Source organism: Lissotriton helveticus, chromosome 10 (assembly GCF_964261635.1).
Source record: "Lissotriton helveticus chromosome 10, aLisHel1.1, whole genome shotgun sequence".
NCBI lineage: Eukaryota > Metazoa > Chordata > Amphibia > Caudata > Salamandridae > Lissotriton > Lissotriton helveticus.
Window position 1 is genome coordinate 835,834,345 of NC_136071.1, and position 20,335 is coordinate 835,854,679.

Here is a 20,335-nt window from a genome sequence, read left to right on the forward strand (position 1 = left end):
GTGGGGGTTTATCCTACTACTCAACCTACTCAATACTAGATGTGAGATTGCCTGAGAGTGTGTTAATCTTGTGGGTGGTTAAGTTGGTGTAGGTTAATTTGTTGATGGTGTACATTAACTTGATGAAGGTGGAGATTGAGGTGGTGCAATTGTCCTTGTGTAGGTGGTTGTAGCAGATGTGTGAGGTAGGTAGGTGGCGCATGCCTCCTAAGTCGAGGCCCATTTTTAGAATCTTATGCATGCCTAGGCTGACAAGAGTGACACGCTATATTTTGCTTATTGCCTCTATCATCTTTGTGACTAAAGTATGTTGCCCTGCACTCTCTTCCCTAAAACATTGAAGATGTTCTTGGTGCATCTTTGCCTTGTTTTGGTAGCTTTTCACAACATTATTCAAGACAGTCAGTTATCTGAAAGAGTCATTTAATGGAGACAGCTATCTCATCGATATTAGTCCCCATTGCAAGAATATCCTTCTACACATTGGACTACTGTTGGAAAAATTTATCCTCCCTGAGAGCAGCATTAGATCATGCCAAGCACATACTTGGCTGTCTGATATGGCCAGCAGGTTGTCCCCAGAAAGTGATGCAATCTAGGCAGTTGTGAGGGAGGGGGAGAATAATATATGGGCAATACTTTTTCCTCAGCAGAGGTGTTCTCTCCCTCAGATGAATGAGAGAAGACTGGAGATGGACATTTATGGAAGAATGCAGAGAGATGTCTGTTAGTTGAGGGCTGTGTGGAGGTGAGTCTTGCATAGGCAGAACAAGCATGGCAATCCTCAGAAGTGATTACTGAGGAAGACTGCTTCCTGGCCATGTGGTAGACTTCTTGGTTATGTTCTGTGTGTGGCAACAATATTTTCCTTCTCGTCCAGCTCCATCTCGACAAATTCTTGCTTCTCCTCTTTTTTTCAAGCATTGTTGGCCGCTTAGATAGCTTGGAAGAAGATTGGATTATCTCCTTGGATTGCCCACTGTCCTCCGATTGCAGATGGATCTGCATCATCATCCAGAGTGATGTTCCCAGTATCTGGAAAAAGGAGCTGTAAAGTTCTAAAGTTCATAAAATACATTTGTGTTTAAATGTCCTCACCGTACTTTAATTGACACTGTTCTGCACAAAAATAACAAAGTTAGTACCCTGTCAACATAAAGAAATGTATGAAATGAAAGGTTGATCTATGCACTGAATTATTATATCTCGGTAATCTCAACTCACCAGCTCCAGCTACATCTTCGCGATTTTTGGATATTCCCCATGAGGTTAGCTCCTAAACCTGCATCCTTGTAGTACTATTTCAAATGCTTCTTCTGATCCAGCACCATAGAGAGAAGAATAAAGTTAAATGTATATTGTCTATTAATAAAGTAATCAGGATCATAAATACTGACACATTAGAAAGATATACAAGAAAGATAAAATATAAACACCAATAAAGATTTTTAACATTTTAGAACAAAGAGTTTCCCAAACGTATCTGAACGAAGTATGGAAGAGTGTCTAATAGCAGCAGCCAGAAAGTACCTTGATGTCACTGGTGTTGAAGTTTGCAAGGTAGACCCCAGCTGACAAGAGAGACATACATGGGGAGTAAACTGTTCTAAATTATACAGGAAGATGCTATTTAGATGGTCCAAATAATAAGACCACAACGATTCCCGTCCTGCATGTTAAGACAAGGCCTAAGCAAAATATAAATTTTGTCGGCCTAATTCACGTAATTTCTGAAGTTTCATATTACGATTGTCTATAAAATGTTACCATTATTTTAGTAATTATGCTCCATTTATGATAAAAATGTACTGTGAAACACGCCATTCTTTGTTAAAAAAAATTGTGAACACGTAAACAGAACGCAAATGACTGTTGTTCACGGTGCTTTGTTTAAAAGCATACTTGTACCAAAAATTGACGCAAGGATGCATTTCACGCTAACATATAGGTGAAATGCTGGATTAGCAATTCTCATAATTACGTGTAATTTCACATAATTTTCCTGAAATTTCACGTAATTATACAAAAGCAAAATATATGAATTTTGCACACCTACAGATATCTTATAGTGCTTCCCTTGTGTTGCCAGGTGCAAGGTAAATTTTATAAGACAATATATAATTTAGTCAACAATTGCATTACATATTGACCAGGTTGCACGTAGGGATGTGTCACAACAGACATACCACTACTATGTAAGTAACAAATAAAGACCCAAACCCAAAAATCAGACTTTGATTTAAAAGATTCTACTATTGGTCTGCAGTAAGGTGCCAGTCCGTGTATTGGTGCACTGCTAGGAGAAAAAGTTGATGCTGCCGCAGGAAGTTACACGGATGAACAGAATTGGGAGTATATGGGCGTGCCAAAAGTGCCCGTATGGGCCTGGACCGTACCCAGTGCCAGGAACCCTGGTTCTTCCACCCCATGCAGCTGCACCACTGTGGTTGTTCCATCTCTAGCAGCTACACCACCGCAGACCTCCGAGACCTGGGTCCCTGGCATATCTACAACAAAAACTGCTGCTGTACATCTTCATTCAACAACAGAGGGCCATTCTCCTGCCAGCACTGCCACTTCACCTGTAACACCGACGCAATCAACAACACCAGAGACACCACAAACACTGCTGTGTCCACTACGCCAAACAAAACACCCAAGATACAACTCGGATGCATTCTACTCAACACAGAATCGCTCAAGAAACATGCCACAGAGATCTGGGACATGAAACCTCACCCTGGACATCATCTTACTCACAGAGGTCTGCCTGAACTGTGCTTCCGCACCGGACATCACCATTCCCACCCCGTAAGGCTACAAGATAACACACTAGAACCGAACCAACAAACATGGAGGCCAAATTGCCATCATCTACAAGGATACCATCCGCTGCACAACCTCCTCAGATGACTGACCAATCCTGATAAAGCAGCATCTCAACTTCCAATTTTACACAGACTGAAAAAGCACCATCAGATGCACTCTCGGATACAGACCCCAACTTCTGCCACACCACCCATGACCTCACCACCCTGATTGCCGTGGACTCTGAGCACTACATATTCCAAAAGGGGATCCTAACTTCCATCTCAACAACCCCAATGACACCAACACAACTGACCTCCTGGAAAGAATGAACGACATCGGTTTCAGGCAACTTGTCACCGACCCAACCCACATTGCAGGACACACACTCGACCCCGTTTTCATGTCTAGCAACAGAATCAAGTACAACCAAGTCTCACAGCTCACCAGGACTGACCATTATAGCGTTCGCTTCACCATCTCAGGACCTACCAACACTGGCACCACTCCCACCAGCTCCACAGGTAGAAACTGGGAAAAAATATCTGAAGACCAGTGGAACACCGCTTTCAACTCCCACCTCCTAAACACAACATCCAACCCAGAACAGGCTGCGAAGAACTTCTCCCAGTGGATCACAGAATGTGCCAACACAATCACCCTCACTAAGCCAGCCAAATACAAAGGACCTGCCTGAAGAGCCAGCTTGTTCCCCGTGGAGCTAAAGTCCATCAAACGCAACTGCGGGAAACTAGAAAGGAAGTGGCAAACCAGCAGAAATACAGGAGACATACCACCTTCAAGATAAGACTCCTGAAAAAAAACAAATAAAAATGCCCTAGCAGACTGCACAGAAGTCAGAACAAACAAACCACAGCAAGAAGCTCTTCACCATCGTGAAGGAGTTCTCCAACCCTGCAGTCACCGAGAACAAAATCACTCCCCTCGCAAGAACTGTGTAACACCCTGGCGGGCTTCTTCCACAACAAGATCTCAGTCATCTACGAAAACGTCAACTCTCCTGCCGCTGACAACATCATCCTGCTCACAAACTCCAAATACCTTCTCACCCATTGGGTCACACTCTCCTTCACACTCTCCTTCATGAACTCCGTGCACTCTGTAGCTCCCATGGACCCCTGACCTCACCATATCTTAAACCTCTGGAGCAAGAAGATTGGCAACAAGTTCAAGAAAGTCCTGAACACCTCCAACACCTCTGCCTCCGTCCCTGAGGACTGAATACACAATGAAGTGTGGCCCCTCCTGAAGAAACCATCCGCAGACCCAGCAGAGCCAAAGAACTACCGACCCATCTCCCTGCTCCCCTTTCCAGTGAAGGTTCTCCAAAAGGCAATCCACCAGGAACTCAACAAATACCTGGAACACAACAACCTACTGGACCCCTCTCAATCTGGATTCCAAGTCAACCACAACACCGAAACAGCCCTGATTGCAGCCACTGAGGATATCAAGGCCCTCCTGGACCACAGCAAAACGGCAGCCCTCGTCCTCTTGGACCTGTGAGCAGCCTTCCATGCCGTCTCCCATCACATCTTGATCAACAGACTCCACCACATCAAAATCCAGGGAGACACCCTCAAATGGATCGCCTCATACCTCACTGGAAAATCCCAGAGGACCCATCTCGCACCATTTACCTCGGAACCCAAGAAGATCATCTGCGGTGTCCCCCAAGGATCGTCCCTCAGCCCCACCCTCTTCAACATGCACATGACCCCCTTAGCCAACAGCGTCAGATCGCACAGACTCAATATCATCTCCTAAGCCAACAACACCCAGTTCATCCTCTTGTTTTCAGAAGACCCCTCCAGCACCAGACACAACTTCCACTGGTGTATGATGAACATCACTAACTGGATGAAGGACAAGTGTCTCAAGCTAAACACCTCACCATAAAACAATGAACGTGGCCCATCCCCTGCCAGACATACCATGCCTGCAACCGTGGCATCATCTTGGACACCAAACTATCTATGAAGAAACAGGTGAACTCAGTTTCATCCACCTGCTTCCACATTCTACGCATGCTCCACAAGATCTTCAGGTGGCTCACTGTCAACACCTGAAGGGCCATCATGCAGGCCCTTCTCACCAGCAGGCTAGACTGCGGGAACACACGCTATGTATGAATCTCCGCACTCCTCCTGAAGAGACTACAGACAATACAAAACTGAATAGCAAGATTCATCCTCAACCTCCCCAGACAGACCCACATCATACCACAATTCTGGACGCTACACAGGCTGCCTATCTATAAAAATAATATAATAATAATAATCTTTATTCAGCATATAAAATATGTCCATAAAAGTTACAATTTCGTCAACACATCAGTATTAAGCAAGATCATAAAGCAGTGTTACCACCACAATAATTTTAAAAAAGGAAACATATGATAAAAACAGTGCTCAGAAGCTGTAAAACAGCCTTAAAAAAAGAATCATCCTCTTTCAGGAGCCCCTGGTGAGTCTTAGCTTTAAAGCAGTTCTTAGGAAATTCAAAACACAGAAAAGGGTGGCAATGTCTGGAGACAGTTTTAAACATAGCAGAGCCACACAGGCCTGCTTAAATCTGCGTTCCCTGAGTAGCCCTTTCAGAAACCTTTTCCTTGGGCGTGAATAATATGGACACAAGAGAAAAAAGTGTAGGGTATTCTGAGGAGACCTACTGTCACAGCTACAGGGCCCTCTTTGATTCTTTGATCGTCTTTGGCCATATACCCTGAAGGTACTGCTAGTAGGTGATGAAGAAGGTTCAATCTGAACCGTGTGATTAAAAAACGATCATGGGCACTAAATATAAAAGATAGGTATGGTTCCATGCCTTGTGTTGACGTCACTAAAACATAGTCTCCAATCGAGGGTTTCATCAATTCCTTTTCCTCCCTTTGCGATGAGACATATTTAAAAAAACAGGGCCGTAATGGACGCTTTATCCTGTGAACACCCTTTATCTGGGTGAAAAAACAGGTCTGATCTACCTAACTCAGTGAAGGCATCTTTAATGTATTTCAGCCAAGGAATTTTCAGAGCATGGTCCAACAAGAGACAATCCTGTACAACTTACCTGCTGAAACCTGTCTCTACGTTGGACCAAATATTCACCCAGCACAGGAGGGGTTTCACGTCCACCATATCGGCAATATATTTTGAACCCACCTCCTTGTGAACAATAAAAGCAGGGGTACTCCGGGGAACTTTCAACAATCACCTAAGGTAAAGATTTTCGGCAGCTTGTAATTTGTTTGTTTTCATAAATCCCCAGACCACACTTCCATATACTACTTTGGAACAACAAAAAGAATTATAAAGTTTCATTATTGTCCCAGGTGACCATTTGCCTAATCTGTGGACAAAGCTCCTAATCGCTCCAGTTGACCTTGTCAGCTCAAGGCATTTTGCCTCTAGTAACTGATTAAAACCCAATTTCTGATCAAACAGGATGCCCAGATATGAGAAGGCGGGTACTTCCCAAGGATGTGAGGGCCTACTGTATAGGTATTTGTTTACCTGCTCATCTTCCCCATCTCCATTATGTAGGATTTCGAGAGATTAGGGGACAGGTCCATGTCATTCATGAACCCTACAAATCAGTCAAGCAAAAGCTGCAAGCCCTTTGGTGTGCAGGCCTGGTGAACTGCATTGTCTGCGTAGAGAAGGACGTGAACTTGTCTTGAGACAACTTTCGGTGTGTCTGTTTCTAATGTGGTTAGTGCTCGATCCAGGCCGTTAATATATAGTGTGGATAAAAAGGGTGCTAAAATACAGCCATGTCTCACCCTGCTCGTACACTTAAAATGGTCTGTGATATTCCCCTCTTGCATGTACCTTACCGCGGCAGTTGTGTTTGAATGTAGTGACATTAGGATATTAATCAAGCCCGGATCCACGCCCAACGTTCTCATTAGATTCCAGAGTTTGCAACGATTGACTCGGTTGAATGCTGCAGTAAGATAAATAAAGGCTAGGTAGAGTGCCCCGACTTAGCTATGGTGTACTTTGAAGCAACAAGATAAAGATTTAGACATTGATCAGCCGTTGATTTCCCCGACCGAAACCCATATTGGACATCCGTTATTATACTGTGAGTCTCTGCCCAATCTGCCAGTCTATTCAAAACCACATGGCCCAGTACCTTGACTGTCACATCAATCAGGGATATTGGGCGGTAGCAAAGCGGGGTATCCCTGTCCCCTTTTTTGAAAATCGGGACATTAGTTGCCGTAGACCATGATGGGGACATACCTGTTCCAACTGCAGCATTGAGGACCCTCACCAAAATGGGTGCCCATACCTCTGGATTACGCCGAAAGAGGTCGGGCGGGATCCCGTCAAGGCCTGGAGCTTCATTCTGTGTAAGACAATCTATTCCTAGCCTGACCTCCTCAATGGAGAAAACAGTTACGTCTGTAAATGGGAAAATGGACGATATCTGCTGTTAGTTCTCCCTTACAGGCTGATTATATACACCCTCAAAATGAGCCTGCCACTGCTCTGGCAAGATATTATGGGAAATGTTTGGGCAATTAGAATCTTTACAGCATGGGCTATTAATGACTTTCCAAAATCGAGTGCAGTCTTTTAGCTCGCCAGCCTCCTTTAGATCTTCCCAAGCCTTCTTCTGTAATTGGCGTTTACATGTCCTGACTGCTTGCTTATACGTTTTACGGCATGTCGCAATCTGTCCCTTATCTCTGGGTAATTGTTTCAGGGCCTTCTTCAGGGCTCTGTGGGCCTGTGAACATTGCTCATCGAACCATCTTGGATCCTCCCTACAGCCAGAGGATACAGGTACCTTAAGTAGGCTATCCACTAGTTGTGCAATGGCTATAAATGTCTTAACTACTTCACAATCCAGGACTTCTAAGTCTAGGCATTTCTGTATCTCCTGCTGACCTCTACTAAAAAGTGATTTATAAAATGTGACAGTGTCCACCTGCGCCCAACGTAGCCGCCTACCTTGATCAGTAGCTGACAATGTCCCCCCCCCCGGGTCCACACGTCACAGGGTGGCTATGAGGGGCAACGAGTGATGAAATTAGGGGGTTAGGGTCACTATGTATGCTACTGCTGATATTATAACCAGTGATAAACCTCCTCACTAATGTGAGACAAAGATAAAAACAATAAATGAGGCACAGCCTCTACCCTTATAAGTAGGAGGCACATTTAGATCTGGGCGTGAGACTATCAGGTCCATGGTGTGGAGTAAACCATAAAGGCTTAAAAGGACACCCAATCCCTGTCCAGACTGTGTATGTTCCATGTGTGGTCCCTCTTCCAATGTGCAAGTCGACCAATCACCCTCGATCGCCCTCAAATTGGGACACAAGTGGCAATTAAAATCTCGAGTTAGTATTAACTGTGCATTGGCTTGGTTCTCAGATTGCAACTTTCCCAACCGACTACTCAATTCATCCAATTAATGTGATCCCGGTGTGTTTGACTGTGCGTTGTAAAAATTAATAATTGCTAGGCGATACGTGTTACTAGCCAGAGTTAGGTCCTGTAAAACCTCTGAGTCTCCTGGCATAGGCTTCCACCTGCACTGGATCATTAAGTCTATAAACATAGTTAAACCCCCCTTGCTCTACCAACATTAGACCACTTTGCCAGGCAAAAAAACATTTTGTACCCTTCTAGTAAAAATTCTATTAACTGGCTCCCAAGTTTCCTGTAAGCAGATTATGTGGAAATTTCTAATGTAAAGGAGCCACTGCTCATCCCGTAATTTGCCTGCCAGACCAGCTATATTCCATGAAACAAGTTTTAACTCGCCCACGATTTGCCCCACATTGTCACTCGGCATACCCCTCACGCTTGAGTCCCTGAGCTCATGGACAATTGCGTGGGTTAACCTGGAGCTATTGATGGACCCACTATTCCCATCTGTCACCTTTCGCACTCTAATATATGACATATTAGTATCCCTTGCTTGGGTCAGATAATTTCTAACTGTTGGATGTATGCGCTCACTCTCCCCAAGTATAGTGTTCGCCAGGGCAGGTAATAGGGCGCGAGAGGGCCCATTAATTTGTGGCCCCCTACCTGCTGATTCAATCATCTGTGTGGAGTCTATAATAGTAGCCACTTTTTCTACCCTTGACCCATTGCTAATTCCCGAATCAGGAACCCGCTCCTGAATACCAGGTGGTCTGTCCACCATTAGGCCCACCTAATGTCAGTCTACCTCCAAGCATTCCATATCTGTTAGTAACTGGAATTTCATATAATAAAGAAGTAGGGTGCACTTTCCTACCACCCTCCATTGTGGATCTTAGGTGCCAACTTGGGAAAGGGGTGGGGAATATAACCCCTTATGGGCATTTGATACTGGGGGTAGAAGAATTCTAAAGGGTAGAGTCTAATTCCTGTTGCAGTGCCCTGTTGATTCATGGTCTAGTTGTGAAGGTGTGTCACAGTATTAGTATTTTATAAATCAATAATTGTGCAGTCCCCTAGAATTGTTTTTTGCCGATTACTCACTCAGCTGACAGTGCACCGTCAAAATTTCACCTGCTCCACCATAGTCAAAGTGACTATGCTTTACTAACCAAAAGAGACACTTATTTCTGAGATCGAAATGAGTTTCCCATTTGTTGAAAGGAGTTCTGGGAATTCCCACCAGTATTACTACGTACGGGGAACAGGCTGGAGGTAGATTTATGCACAGCAAATTTCATCAAGCCTGTCATCTATGCATTCTCTTGGTGCCAGCCCACTCGAGTTCCCACTAGACCCATGTGATAGGGGATTCATGTTAACCGTGTCCCTGGGGTGGGGTGACATTGTCTGTAGCCCAGTAGCCAGGTTTGAACTCTTACTGGGCTGTGGGTTATTGGCACTCAACTCCCTAATCTCTTGGGTTGTGGTGGAGCCTGTAGAAGCCTCTCCACCCAATCCGTCCGGAGGTGTTGGGTCATGAGTGCCCGCCTGCCCCCCCCTGTTTGGCCCTCTTTCTATTGGGCGGGCAGGGTCAAAATTCGAATGTGGTGATCTGCTCTCACCCACTGCAATTAATTTATCCAAACGATTAAATAAAGGGGCCAGTTTTTCTTTGATCATGACTCTTAATTGATTCTTTAATTCTGTCATCATATTTAGTGCCCAAGGGGGAGGATCCAGACCTGTACTAGGGGTTAAAGGACTGTTTTGACGTTGTTCCTTTTCCTCACCCTCCTGGATGCTAACTATAACCTCCTCACACAGTTTCTTTCTTTTGGGTCCTGCCTCAGATGTTTGCTTACGTTTCCCCAGCTTTGGAATAATAGTTGTAGTTCTGCCTCTGCTGGTCATTTTTTTAATTGGAGTATCTTGGGGTGGTGTAGAGGGTAATTCCTTGGGGGTGATTGTGAAGGGATTAACAGAGTAGGAGGGTTAGCCATTGTTGTGCATAGGTCAGGTGTGAGTGACAACCGCCTTTCTGTACGCTCGATTTCTGTGTTGACCGCCCCTATAGCTTTCTGCAGCATTTTGTCAATCGAGGTGGGAGGGGGTATAGGAGCACTGATGGTTTTAGATTTAGGGGGACATATACATTTCCCCATTATATGTCCGAATGCAACTCCGCCTCCCGACCAATACGTTGACCACATCCTCATATAAGTATGCAATGAACGCTTTCAACTGGTGCTAGAACGGAAAAAAAAATACCACCGCCCACAACAATAAACTATTTTTAAATGACCATCACATATTATAGTAACCAAGCTTCTGCCAGGATATCCAGTTTATGCAGCAGTTCCAATGTTATAGGGACCCAGGCTAGTGTAAACACTTGGTGATGTGATCTCACAGTCTCAGCCAGAAGATTAAACAGCTGACAGAACAACTCTGACAAGTGATAACCTGGATGTAATTGAAACACCTGGGCAGTGCAATAATCCACAGGAGAGTCAAAAAGGCTTACCCCTTTTTGCAATCATTGCAAGAATAGACGAAAGGGATGTGACCCAGCCCTGTCTCCTCCTGTCACTGACGGGCACAGGACGGGCCCGCCCTTGGCCCGGACTTCGCCCAGGTGCGGCCCGTGTGCGGCTCACGCCACAGAATGTGAGCGGCGCTTATATGGGCTCAGGTAACACATCCCACTCAGCTGCGATGGATTGAGGCCAGCCGTTGCACTCTGAGACTTGGAGTCTCACCAGAGTGGATGAGGGCGTCGTTGTCAATGCAAAATGCGGGAGAAGTACGCCCCAAGGATACCAGATGTCTGAGAGCGCAGAGGAGCAGTCACGTTACCTTCTGGTCGCAGTGTTCTGCCCAACTGCAGAGTTGGCTTAAGTGGGCTCAGGTAACACCTCCCACTCTGCTGCGATGGATTGAGGCCAGCCGTTGCACTCTGGGACTTGGAGTCTCACCAGAGTGGATGAGGGCGTCGTTGTCAACGCAAAATGCAGGAGAAGTGCACCCCAAGGATACCAGATGTCTGAGAGGGCAGAGGAGCAGTCACGTCACCCTCTGGTCACAGTGTTCTGCCCAACAGCAGCGGATTAAGCCTCCCCTGCCGATCTAGAAGAGATGCCAGTTCAAGATGTTGACCCAAGCAAACAAAGCCCTACACAACGAAGGACCAGCATACATCAGCAAATGAGTGACCTTTCAACAAGCAACCAGACACCTGCGATCCACCTCCCTCCTCCTCACAGACACCCCCCAGATCTACAGAGGCAACAGAGGGAGATACTCCTTCTCACACCTGGGAGCCAAAACCTGGTACGACCTTCACCTGCACCTTAGGACCACCTCATCGCTCCAAGGATTCAGCAAAGGACTCAAGACCTGGCTGTTCGAATGAACAGATCACCATGAAGCTGCTTGCAACTCTAGCACCTTGAGACCCTCACAGGTTATTTGCCGTGCTTTACAAATCCTGATTGATTGATTGATTGATTGATTGATTGATTGATTGATTGATTGGTAATAGGGTGCCAATATAAATGTCATGGTTGAATTTGTCTAATATTATAAACCAATACAAAACTCATTGTATGACATAGTGTTAGAGTTTCACAAACCAAGCAGTAGACATTCCCTATTGTGTGTTAGTGACATTGTTTATATGAGGGCATACATGTGTGTGTAATTGCAATATCTGCCCTGTTTTTTGCCATGACGTCCTTGCATTGACTCCTGCCTCAGCCAAAGCAACCAAAATGCTCAAAAGAGTGGCTGTGTGAAAAGAGTAAAAAATAGAAGATATATCATCAAAACATCTATGCATTTCTATGGAGTTTGTATCCCATATAGCAGGTGTGGGTGCATTGTGGAGAGGACGGGGAAAAGGAGAAGGGATCCAGGAAGAACTTGTGTGCCAGCTGAATCCTAGAGAACTTCTCCTTCATCCGCTTAGTCTCTTCTTGCCATTTTTTTATATACCCCATACTGCATGCCGCCTCCCCAATGCATTGATGGAGCCTGTCACCTACTGCTATAAGGCTGCCTTCTGCGTTCCACTGAGGATAAATGGAGGCAGCACATTTAGTTTTTTGAAATATTTTACCAGAAATTTACTACAAGGGCTGTCTCGTTGGCGAAATGTTTTTTTCCCCTTGAGAAATAGAGTCTGCATCCTTCAGGCAGAATGTGGTGACTGAAGGAGCTGAAAGACGAAGAGAAAACAAGCATATAATATGGTGTGAGCAGTATTTATATTGTGGGACGGGAATGGGTGTCAGGTGTATATGATTTGGATTAGGTTTACATAATTCTCCTATTCCCTTCTACCATGTGGAGGTCACCTGCATGTGGAGGTCTCCAACTCAGTTGCAGAGGTCTCCACCAAGTGTAAAGAATTTAAAATATGGTTGGAAAATTACTAGTAGTAACGTTTATGCTCATATTTTATATTTATGCAGACTCCACTCCCTAAACCGATGAGATGGAAACATGTAAGTCTACACTTTGTAGTAACTTTACACTTGAAAATGGTGATATGCCAAAAGGAGTAAAATTACTACAAAGTGTATGAGTAAATTTACACATTCACATTTACTCATGTGTACATCTAACTTTATGAAAAGGTCCCTCTATCTCTAATGGTACACGTGAACTCTGATATCTACCTTATAGGCAGATGTAGCTTTGAGTTCTATTATGAGCATCATAGAGACTGGTCTTTGGTTGAATTTCCTGGAATACTTACTCCTAGATTTTTCCATCTGTAGGTAATCTTTCTCAGTGTGGAATGATGGACTTCTTCATGTTTCAAAATTGTGTTCAACCCTTTCTATGACTGATAAGCAGCAGCAATTATTTTTTTCTGAAGCAAGTACAGATATCCTTTGATCTAGGCATGGTGCATTACCTCACACCTGAAGGCTCTAGAACAAATTGGCATAGTTTCTGACTTCATGTATGGGTAGGAGCATCTCCTGATGATCCAGTAATCCTGTACCATTGGTTAGCAACACCACATTCCACTTGCCTTTTTAAATTACATGGAAGCAGTAAGGATGCACTTACTGTTTCACACAAGGCTTCTGAATGTTTCCTGATTTTATTATCTAATAAATAATGAAATGTTGTTATTTTTCACATGGGGATAGATTTATCTACGGGTAGAACTTGGTGAGTACTACTACATGAACATTAGATACATATAGATACATATTAATATGTAAAACCATATAATCTTAAGAGGATGTACTTTCTTTTTTCTATTACTTTAGTACAGCCATGCACTGCAACCCAGAAGTCTATATCCTTCATGTTGGTATTACTTTCTATGTACTCATATGCTTTGTGATCAAAATCAAACAGGAACACATCTATCATTTTAAAATGGTTGCTAAACACCATTAACATCTAAAATCATTCATAAGTCAGAGGGTTCATAGAGTAAAGTTGTTTTTTATAGCCTTAATCTATAGATCAAAACATTTTTGTTAAAGGTACTTCCTTACTAATAGTGTTATTAGATTATTGTACAATAACGGTTTGGGAATCAAAACTCTAGCTCTTTCTTTTGAACTCTATTGTCCAATGTCCACATATATTAGATCAGTAGTTGATAAGAACAATCACAATGGATGGGGGGCGGAGCTTGCCGGAGTCCGTGATGGCCGCCTGAACCCACTGCTCTGCCGTGCCCAACACCAGGATCCTTCATTATCCTGCAATCGAGCGTCCATTTCGACCCCCACACCTCTGCCCTGAAGTCCGCTTACCGTTGGGGAGCCGGCGGTTTCTTTTCCAGCGGAGGTGCAGCTTTGGTTGCGGAGACTCGTGAGCTGCGCAGGACGGCGTGAGGGAGGGCCTGACTCTCCGACCGACAGCAACTCTGCAGCCCGGGTTACGTCGTGCGTCGTGCGACGTGCGGCAGAGGACACCAGGAAGCCCCGGCCCGGTGAGGACTAGAGCTCCGTGGAGAACGGGCCGCATTTTGTTCATACGCCGGAAGGTCTGGCCTTTAGCAAACTCCTTCACAACCACGATCTAGAGCACACAATCAATATGATGGTTGTGCAGAGGGATGGTAGTCTACCACTGACATTTAAGGGCAGAGGGTGCTCCTCATTTATCGATTATATCCTAGTCTCTAGACTTTTAAAAAACAGAATCACTAGTGTAGGGATAGAATGGAGCACTTTTAGTGACCACAATCCCCTTGTACTAGAGTTGCTTTACTTGGCTGGCCCCAGAAGGAGACAATATGGCACAACTATTGAGAAGGTAACGGACCAGGGTAGGCTACTGAGGTGGTCCAAAATAGATGGGGAAACCTTCTACAAATCTTTGATGGATACTGGGAAATCTGCCTTTGAGGATTGTCTAGATACGGCAGTACAAGGTCCTCCGTTACTCGCAGCATTTGGGCTGATTGCTAAGCTGATAGATGGACTGTTAAAAACAAGGGTGCCTATAAGGAATCATTGTCACCCACGATGGTTCGATCGAGATTGCTCACAGGCCTTAAGGGAGCTTAAAAGTAGTCTCAAAATTAGACCAAGGGACCCCCAACAAGTTGCACCGTGCAGGAATAAATATAAGAGAGAGACTAAGAGGAGGAAATTGACCCTACCGGGGGAAGCATGGGCTGACCTAAGAGAAGCGGGGGGAAAAAAGGGACATGTCTGAATTCTGGAGAATTATTAATAGACCAAGTTTCCAGGAAAGCAATGTCCCCGAAATAGGGACGAATATTCTGCCGGACCAGTGGGTTTCCCACTACAAGGGGCTTTATAATCATGAAGCAGGAATAACTGAAGTGCAGGGTGGGAAGACGTATCAGGGCCCACCTGTAGTTTTTTCCATTAAGGAGAATACTGCTGGAATTGAGGGTCTGACGAAAAATAAAGCCCCTGGCCCAGACGGGATCCCGCCTGATTTGTTTCTGAGCTGTGTGGAACTGTGGGCCCTCATAATGACTAGGGTCATAAACGCTGCCATCACTTGTGGTTTGCCGCCCTCATGGTCAATGGCCATAATCGTCCCCATCTTCAAGAAGGGCAACAGGGACGACCCCCAGTGCTATCACCCTATTTCCCTGATTGATGTATCTGCTAAACTCTTGGGTAGGGGGATCCTTAACCGTCTGACTGAGTGGACCGAGGAAAATAACATCATCTCGGACACTCAGTACGGCTTCAGGATGGGGAGGTCCACTAGTGACCAATGTCTGAACCTCTATATGCTGACTGCCAAATACACCAAGGCCAGCAATGAAGCCATCTATATGGGGTTCATGGACTTGGCAGCTGCATTCGATCACGTGAATAGGGATAAGCTCTGGGATATGATGTCCCTTTTGGGGATTGAGGTTGGCCTAATTAACATTTTAAGGGAACTTCACAGTGACACTTCAGCAAAAGTCCTGTACAATACGGAGTGTGGGTTGACTGAATCATTCCCTTGTAGGAGCGGGGTACGACAAGGCTGCATTCTCGCCCCGTTTTTATTCTCACTCTACATAAACAACTTAGAGCAGTTTCTGTTAAATTTAAGGACAGACTGTCCAAGAGTAGGGTTGCGTTATATCCCTGTTTTACTTTATGCGGATGACGCGGTCCTGCTTGCACGTACACCAAAGAGTTTGCAGATTTTGATTGACGGATTTGTTAACTTTATGGGTTCTTTAGATCTGTCCGTTAACCTAGGTAAATCATATGTGTTGTTGGCTGGCAATAAACCTTGCACCAAATCCATTTATACGATAGGAAGTCACAAAATAGAAGAGGTTAAAACATTTTCCCACTTAGGCTTACTATTTGATAGGTCTTTACAATTTAATTCCTTGGTGGAGGAGCATTGTTGCAAAATGATTGCTACCAATGGTGCAATCGCAAGCTATGGGAGGAGGGTAGGTAGATGGTGCTCCGAACAGGTGATGAACCTTTATGGTTCTATATGCTGCTCCAAAGTCATCTATGGGGCAGAGGTATGGGGCTTTGCCAACATCTCGCAACTTCAGCGGGAAGAAAACAAATATTTAAGATCCATCTTGAAAGCCCCACCAAGCACCGCTGGCGTAATAGCCCATAGGGAACTAGGGCGGTCATACCTCGAAGACCTGGTAAAGCTCAGACCTATAGTGGCTTGGTTAAAAATTTGGTCTAACCCCGAGGCGTCCCTGAGCAGAGAAATTTTAAATGATTGCCTAGGAAGAGAGAAATGCATGAGAAGCCCATGGCTCAGTTATGTAAAGGCCACCTTAGAAGCTCTGGGCTACAAGAATCTCTTTACTGATCCGGCACTAATTGTACCCCAGCACAAAGTGATCGTAAAGAAAGCTTTTCTAGCCCAGAAAACAACACAGAGAGCTGAGGCCAAAGGGTCAAAAAAGACTGTGAGGGCTCATAGTCTTGTTAAGAGCACCGAGGGAATGGAGCCATATTTGTACCTCATGCACAATCCCAGGATAGGTTTTTAATGTGTCGTTTTAGGCTCAATTTATTACCGTATTTATTAGCGTCACCAGTAGGGTTATTAACTACAATTGAGCAGAAGGGAACCTGCGGTTGCGACAATAGGTCTCCGCAGGATTCCCTTCATTTTGTATTGTTGTGTCCTTTTTACTCAATGCCTAGGCGTAGATTCTTGGTAAACATTTTAAAACAAGCTAAAATGAAACATGCTCGAGAGGCCTTAATCTATTTACAACAAGCATCTGACCCGTTGACATTGTGTTGCATCATGAATTTCATTAAAGTGGCGGTCCGATTAAGGGTAACCAGAGGGGAGGAATGATTGTCAAGACTGTCATTGTATTCTTTTAGATTGTCTCTTCCCTTTTTATATGTATTAGATAGTATTACCAGCAGGATTCTACAAAGATTTAATTGAATTTTAAATTGTTGTATATATATATGTGCTTTTATGGTGATTTTTAATCATCGAATAAAGAATTCTTGACTTAACTTGAGTGCTCAGATCAGTGCCATTATGGGCCGACAGCGGCGGACACTGGAAGCCACGAACTCGGGGCCCGGTGGGAGAGCGCTCTTTCTCCGCTGCTCCCACTGAAGTGCTCCCTGAGCTGTTGGTGCGGCCTGAGTTGAGATCACACTCGGAGGCGGACGGGGCGCGCGGGACAACTGGTTCGGCGCCCCAAGCCCCCCACATCAGCATTTTGCAGCGGGAGGACGCAGCGGCAGACGCCTCACACATCAACCAGCGGCGGATGGCGATGACCCCCCCTGTGGAGGTATACACAGATTGGAGGCGTGTGCGGGCCAGTGAGGGGGTCACAGAGAGACGTGGCAAGCATTGTGCGCCCAGACTCCCTGCAGGGGCTTTGGACATCCCCCAGAGAGACGGTGTGATACAGCGGATACCGCGCTGACAGATAGCGCCACCCCTACCGTGAGGCTTCGCGGAGGGGTCTAAAACTGCCGGGAGTGCGCCTAGCGGTCCTCTGGTGGGGGTGCTGCTTGTGAGGCCGGGTGCTTCTTGCCACACGACGTAACCGGTGCGGAGGACCCCCCCCTCGCTACTGCGAATACAAGTGACCCGCACTGGAAGTACATAGCAGTGCGCCAGCAGACCCAATCGTGACTGGTCACGGGGAGCGAGTGCGGTGAGTTGTTGCCTCTACGCCGGGGGGGATTATCCGTGCTGGTCTGAGATCTGACCCGGGTGCTGAGCGCTCTGATACGTAACGGTGAGGCCTAGCGGGACTGCGTCTGCTGGTCTCTCTATCTAGCTGGCTGGCAAGCACGATCCATTGACTCTTTCCATGCCCTACGGGCGATGAGACCTGAGACGATGGTGAGAGGGGACAAGACACAGAGCAAGCTCCCTTTCTCGCAGAGGCGCTCACAACAGCAGGGGGCCACGGCAGCCGACCAGTCGCCTGCACCAATGGAGGACGAGGCGCCGGCAGGATCAGACATTAAATCTCTCCTGATCTCCATGGAGAAGGGGATACAGACGAGTATCTCGTCGCTGGGCTCTAAGATTGACGCTCTAACCTACAGGATGGACCGCATGGCAGAACGGATAGATAACCATGCGGAGAGACTGGACATGTCGGAGCGTAGAATCACGGAGGTGGAGGAGGCCCAGACGGAACTTGATACAGGCCACAAAAAACTGGACAGGCTCATGCAAGTACTCCAAGATAAGACGGAGGATTTGGAGGCTCGTTCCCGGCGCTGCAACCTCAGAATCACGGTTTTGCCGGAGACCACCTCAACGGGGCCTATGGAAACGTTTGTGGAGAAACTCCTCACGACTCTTCTTGGTTAGGGTGTCTTTTCAGCAATGTTCGTGTTGTAAACGGCGCATCGTTCATTGGGACCGATACCGCGACCGGGAGCCCCCCCCCCCGACCTATCATAGCGAAGTTGCTCAACTATCGGGACAGAGACACTGCTCTACGGCTGGCCAGATCTAAACCTACTCTGCAATATGAAGGTTCGTCCATATCCTTGTACCCGGACTTTACCGCCAGAGTGCAGGAGGCACGCAAACCCTTCATCCCGTACAAGAAGCAGTTGAAAGACCTTGGCTTGGACTACGCGATGCTATACCCGGCGAAGCTCAGGGTCAATCGGCAAGGTCACTCACACATTTTCACAGACACTGCTGCACTCCAATGTGCAATGAAAAGCTGGGCCAGGGAAAGATCTAATAATACGAATCGCTTGCATGAAGATGAGGAGGGAAGCAGTCGGCTTGATGAGCAGGAGTAGCTGTATGTCAGACAGGGCGGTAGGACTAGTTTGAGGCACCATGTATCATAAGTTGCTGTCACGTAGGATGTTTGTTTTTGCGGTATGAGAGGGGTGGGTTGGTTATTGCTGAACAACTATGAGTCACTTGGGAGTTTCTGCGCTTGGCAGTTCAGCTGCACTTCTTGTTGAATCAGTTCTGGAGTTCTGGGCTGAGGGGTGGCGGGGGGATTGATACGCAAAGTTAATGTGTTTTGTTTCACATTTACGCTCACACGATGCTGATTTACTGGGTGTGGCGGAAGTGGGGGGCGGCTCTAGGAGCATATTGTGCATAGTTAATATACTGTGGATGCAAGGCGACCTTGGCCCCAGCGCGCAATGCACCATGTGGTTGTCTTATTCACGGTTGGGCTTGGGTAGGGAGGGGGAGGAGGGCGGGAAGGGGGTCGGCCAGGCCAGGTTGGGGGAGGTCTGCTGTGGGAGTTGCTTCTTGAAGTTAGGTCACTATGTGTTTGGGGGGGGGGAATTTAGATGCCTATCACATGTATTGTCACTGCCTAGCACTCGCCTAGCCTTGCCCCGAACGCACTGTTCCTTATGTAATGATGCCTGCGACTGGCACACTGGATAGTCCAGGTACAGCTCCCACGCTGCGAGTCCTCACTTGGAATGTTAGGGGCTTAAATGACCATCGTCAGCTTAGGAAGATTTTGAGCTACCTTCAGCGTCACAGGGTAGATCTGGCTCTCCTACAGGAGACCCACTTGCCGACTGGTAGCAGGATGCTCCTTTCGAAGGGATTAGCGGGTAAATACGCTGCGGCGGGATTCACGACACATTCTAGGGGAGATTTGACATGGGTTAACCCGAGGACCACGCTGACTCAGACCCTGCTAAAAGCTGATTCGGAAGGGAGATATGTCATTTCCAGGTGCAGCGCACGGGGTGGGAATTTGTGGTAGTCAATGTCTACCGCCCTAATTTTGACTCTCCGGATTTTTGTAACACACTGGTGTCTGCAGCCCGCTCTTATGCTTCAGTGCGAATGCTCTGGGGGGAGACTTTAACCTGGTACTTGACCCGGTGCTGGATAGATCTACGGGCCCCCCACGTAAGCCATCGGCATGCGCAAGCGCTCAGCAGGGAGCTCCTCACGCTAGATCTAGAGGATGTGTGGCGCTATAGACATGCTGACAGGGGTGGGTACACACACTACTCCGCATTTCATGACATACATACTAGAATTGACTACTGGATGGCGACGCCAGCAATAATGGGCAGTATCAAGTCTTGCACGGTGTTGCCGCGCACCCTCTCAGACCACTCCCCAGTCCTTTTAGAGCTGCACTCGCCTGCCAAAATCATACCACCGTTCACGTGGCGTTTCCC

The 20,335-nt window shown here is 46.3% G+C and overlaps 1 long non-coding RNA gene across 1 annotated transcript in view; it reads right to left on the reverse strand.

Moving 5' to 3' along the window:
• Nucleotides 1–567: 567 nt before the first annotated feature.
• Nucleotides 568–20,335, reverse strand: part of LOC144785507 (uncharacterized) — a 452,423-nt gene continuing 432,655 nt past the window's right edge. The window contains exons 4-5 of the long non-coding RNA XR_013601934.1: nucleotides 1,225–1,316; nucleotides 568–1,035 (exon numbers count right to left, since the gene is read on the reverse strand). This is a non-coding gene — a long non-coding RNA (uncharacterized LOC144785507). The remainder of the gene's footprint in view (nucleotides 1,036–1,224; nucleotides 1,317–20,335) is intronic.